This window comes from Tasmannia lanceolata, unplaced genomic scaffold (assembly GCF_043159265.1).
Source record: "Tasmannia lanceolata isolate RefF3 unplaced genomic scaffold, GAP_Taslan_0.1 ptg000098l, whole genome shotgun sequence".
In the NCBI taxonomy this organism is placed as follows: domain Eukaryota; kingdom Viridiplantae; phylum Streptophyta; class Magnoliopsida; order Canellales; family Winteraceae; genus Tasmannia; species Tasmannia lanceolata.
This window is the reverse complement of record NW_027518775.1, coordinates 167,501-172,500: the sequence shown is the minus strand read 5'-3', so window position 1 is coordinate 172,500 and position 5,000 is coordinate 167,501.

Here is a 5,000-nt window from a genome sequence, read left to right as displayed (position 1 = left end):
GGGCACAAGGCCATGGCATATGGTGAGGAAAGGACCACGGTTGCCAAGGTTAGGCACCGGAATGCTTGGCCTTGGCTTGCCAAAGCAGGGCATTGCTGGGTTGGGCTCCCTTGGCCTTCCGGGCGCCTTGGACACTGTCTTGGGAAGACCATGGGCACAAGGCCATGGCATATGGTGGGGAATGGACCACGGTTGCCAAGGCTAGGCATATAGAGAGGAATCGCATTTTTGCCCGGATAGGCACCGGAATGCTTGGCCTTGGCTTGCCATAGCAGGGCATTGCTGGGTTGGGCTCCCTTGGCCTTCCGGGGGCCTTGGACGCTGTCTTGGGAAGACCATGGGCACAAGGCCATGGCATATAGTGAGGAATGGACCACGGTTGGCAAGGCTAGGCATATAGAGAGGAATGGACCACGGTTGCCAAGGTTGCGCAAGTTTTGGGCATTTTTTGCCCGGATATGCCCAAGTATGCCCCGATAGGCCCGTTACGCCCCGGTATGAACGCGTATGCCCGGATAGACTCGGTATGCCTTGGGATACATGCGTATGCCCCGATAGGCTTGGTACGCCCCGATATGCGCACGTGTGCCCCAGTAGGGCTCGGTATGCCCCGGTATGTACGCGTGTGCCCCGATAGGCCCGGTATGCCCTGATAGGCCCGGTATGCCCCGATATGCACACGTGTGCCCCAATAGGGGTCGGTATGCCCCGGTAGGTACGCGTGTGCCCCGTAATGCACGTTTCGCAGATCTCCCCGCATGTCCCGCCCCTATATGTAATACTTACTTACTTACTTTCTTTCTTGCTTGCTTGCTTGCTTGCAATGGTTGGGAGTGCCCGGCATGCCCCGCTGCAGAGACCAAGGGCGCAATGACTTGGCACCGCGGATGCCGGGACTCCGGCACTTCCCGTGGCACTGATGGTTGGTTCCAAAGACAAAAGGCCGTGCAAGGCCACCGCACCGCGGATGATTTTGCTCGTGCTGGCGCCGTTGTGTGGCCAAAGAACATGCGCGAATGCTCGTGTCGGAAGGGTTGGTGTCCTGGCCCCGCGGGTGTCACGAATGCTCGGTTGCGAAGACCATGGGACCAGAGCCATGGCACGTCGGATGATGGCTCCAGCTGGCGCCCCGGCACTTTCTGTGGCATTGATGCTCGGTTTCAAAGACAAACGTGCGCAGTGCCAGGGGACCGCGGATGACTGCTCGTGCTGGCCCCGTTGGGCGGCATTGATGGTCGGTTGCAAAGAAAATGCGCGATTGCTCGTGTCGGGGCCCGGCAAGCCAAGGCCAAGCGAGCCATGGCACGTCGGATGATGGCTCCAGCTGGCGCCCCGGCACTTTCTGTGGCATTGATGCTCGGTTTCAAAGACAAACGTGCGCAGGGCCAGGGGACCGCGGATGACTGCTCGTGCTGGCCCCGTTGGGCGGCATTGATGGTCGGTTGCAAAGAAAATGCGCGATTGCTCGTGTCGGGGCCTGGCAAGCCAAGGCCAAGCGAGCCATGGCAACGCGGATGATGGCTCGCTAGTGCTGGCGCCGTGCACAGTGGCCTCGCACACTCGCCCTGCACGCTTCCCTTGCACGCAGCCTTGCACACTAGCCTCGCATGCGAGCCTTGCACCCTAGCCATGCAAACTAGCCTTGCACGGTAGCCATGCACACAAGCCGTGCACATTAGCCATGCGCACAAGCCCCGCACACTAGCCTTGCGCACAACCCTTGCACACAAGCCATGCACTCGAGCAATGCACACAAGCCTTGCACTCAAGCAATGCACACAAGCCCTGGACACTAGCCTTGCACACGGGCCTGGCACACAAGCCTTGGGCACTAGCCTTGCGCACTAGCGTTCCACATGAGCCTTGCACACTAGCCTTGGACACTAGCCTTGCACACAGGCCTTGCACACTAGGCATGCTTGGGCGAGCTGATCCCGCATCAAGTCGACGGGTCTAGGCATTCTTGGGCGCAGATCCCGCATCGTCTCGTCGCGTCTGGGCGCAAACACGTCGCGTCTCGTTGCGTCTTCAGAAGTCGTCGCTAACAGCACCTTTGGTTGCCACTGGTGGTTAGGCTGGTTGGTTGCGCAAACCCTATAGGAGGGTGGCATGCTGGTGGGCGTTTTTGCCCGGATAGGCACTAGAATGTGCAGATTTTGGGCGTTTTTGCCTGGATAGGCTAAGGAATGGGCATGCTTTGGGCGTTTTTGCCCGGATAGGCACCGGAATGCTTGGCCTTGGCTTGTCCTAGCAAGGCATTGCTGGGTTGGGCTCCCTTGGCCTTTTGGGCGCCTTGGACGATGTCTTGCGAAGACCATGGGCACAAGGCCATGGCATATGGTGAGGAAAGGACCACGGTTGCCAAGGTTAGGCACCGGAATGCTTGGCCTTGGCTTGCCAAAGCAGGGCATTGCTGGGTTGGGCTCCCTTGGCCTTCCGGGCGCCTTGGACACTGTCTTGGGAAGACCATGGGCACAAGGCCATGGCATATGGTGGGGAATGGACCACGGTTGCCAAGGCTAGGCATATAGAGAGGAATTGCATTTTTGCCCGGATAGGCACCGGAATGCTTGGCCTTGGCTTGCCATAGCAGGGCATTGCTGGGTTGGGCTCCCTTGGCCTTCCGGGGGCCTTGGACGCTGTCTTGGGAAGACCATGGGCACAAGGCCATGGCATATAGTGAGGAATGGACCACGGTTGGCAAGGCTAGGCATATAGAGAGGAATGGACCACGGTTGCCAAGGTTGCGCAAGTTTTGGGCATTTTTTGCCCGGATATGCCCAAGTATGCCCCGATAGGCCCGTTACGCCCCGGTATGAACGCGTATGCCCGGATTGACTCGGTATGCCTTGGGATACATGCGTATGCCCCGATAGGCTTGGTACGCCCCGATATGCGCACGTGTGCCCCAGTAGGGCTCGGTATGCCCCGGTATGTACGCGTGTGCCCCGATAGGCCCGGTATGCCCCGATATGCACACGTGTGCCCCAATAGGGGTCGGTATGCCCCGGTAGGTACGCGTGTGCCCCGTAATGCACGTTTCGCAGATCTCCCCGCATGTCCCGCCCCTATATGTAATACTTACTTACTTACTTACTTTCTTTCTTGCTTGCTTGCTTGCTTGCAATGGTTGGGAGTGCCCGGCATGCCCCGCTGCAGAGACCAAGGGCGCAATGACTTGGCACCGCGGATGCCGGGACTCCGGCACTTCCCGTGGCACTGATGGTTGGTTCCAAAGACAAAAGGCCGTGCAAGGCCACCGCACCGCGGATGATTTTGCTCGTGCTGGCGCCGTTGTGTGGCCAAAGAACATGCGCGAATGCTCGTGTCGGAAGGGTTGGTGTCCTGGCCCCGCGGGTGTCACGAATGCTCGGTTGCGAAGACCATGGGACCAGAGCCATGGCACGTCGGATGATGGCTCCAGCTGGCGCCCCGGCACTTTCTGTGGCATTGATGCTCGGTTTCAAAGACAAACGTGCGCAGGGCCAGGGGACCGCGGATGACTGCTCGTGCTGGCCCCGTTGGGCGGCATTGATGGTCGGTTGCAAAGAAAATGCGCGATTGCTCGTGTCGGGGCCTGGCAAGCCAAGGCCAAGCGAGCCATGGCAACGCGGATGATGGCTCCAGCTGGCGCCCCGGCACTTTCTGTGGCATTGATGCTCGGTTTCGAAGACAAACGTGCGCAGGGCCAGGGGACCGCGGAGGACTGCTCGTGCTGGCCCCGTTGGGCGGCATTGATGGTGTGTTGCAGAGAGCATGTGCGATTGCAAGTGTCGGCCGGGTTTGGGTTCCCTTGGGCTTTCGGGTGCCTTGGACGCTGTCTTGCGAAGACCATGGGCACAAGGCCCCGTCCTGGCCCCTTGTTCGATTCGCTCTCGTCTTGCGCTTGCTTCCAAGGTCCTCCATGACCTTCCCCATGGCCTTGCTAGATCCCCCCCATGACGCATGACCTCTGTCCGTTGATTGGTTTTGAGTGCACACCATGCCCGGCTTGGCACCGTGTTGTCGCGTGAGTGGCATTTGGATCGTGCATGCTGGTGGGCTACCTGCCAATGCGCACAAGCCTTGCACACTAGCCTTGCGCACGAGCCTTGCACAAAAGCCTTGGACACAAGCCTTGCGCACAAGCCATGCGCACAAGCCTTGGACGCTAGCCTTGCACACAAGCCATGCATACAAGCCTTGCTCACAAGCCTTGGGCACTGGCCCATCGCAGTAGCCTTGCACACAAGCCTTGCGCACTAGCTTTGGGCACGAGCCTTGCGCACTTGCCTTGGGCACTAGCCTTGCACACAACCCTTGGGAACTAGCCTTGCGCACCAGCCTTGCCCACAAGCCTTGCACACCAGCCTTGCACACTAGCCTTGCATACAAGCCTTGCACACTAGCCTTGCACACAGGCCATGCTCACTAGCCTTGGGCACTAGCCTTGCACACAGACCTTGGGCACTAGCCTTGCGCACTAGCCTTGCCCACGAGCCTTGCACACTAGCCTTGCACGCAGGCCTTGCACGCTAGGCATGCTTGGGCCAGCAGCTCCCGCATCAAGTCGGCGGGTGTAGGCACGGTTGGGCGCAGATCCCGCATCGCCTCGTCGCGTCTGGGCGCAAACCCGTCGCGTCTCGTTGCGTCTTCAGAAGTCGTCGCTAACAGCACCTTTGGTTGCCACTGGTGGTTAGGCGGGTTGGTTGCGCAAACCCTATAGGAGGGTGGCATGCTGCGGGGCGCTGGAATGCGCAGGCTTAGGGCGTTTTTGCCCGGATAGGCACTGGAATGTGCTGGTTTTGGGCGTTTTTGCCTGGATAGGCTAAGGAATGGGCATGCTTTGGGCGTTTTCCCCGGATAGGCACTGGAATGGGCTGGTTTTGGGCGTTTTTGCCTGGATAGGCTAACGAATGGGGCATGCTTTGGGCGTTTTTGCCCGGGTAGGCACTGGAATGCCTGGCCTTGGCTGGGCATTGCTGGGTTGGGCTCCCTTGGCCTTTCAGGCGCCTTGGATG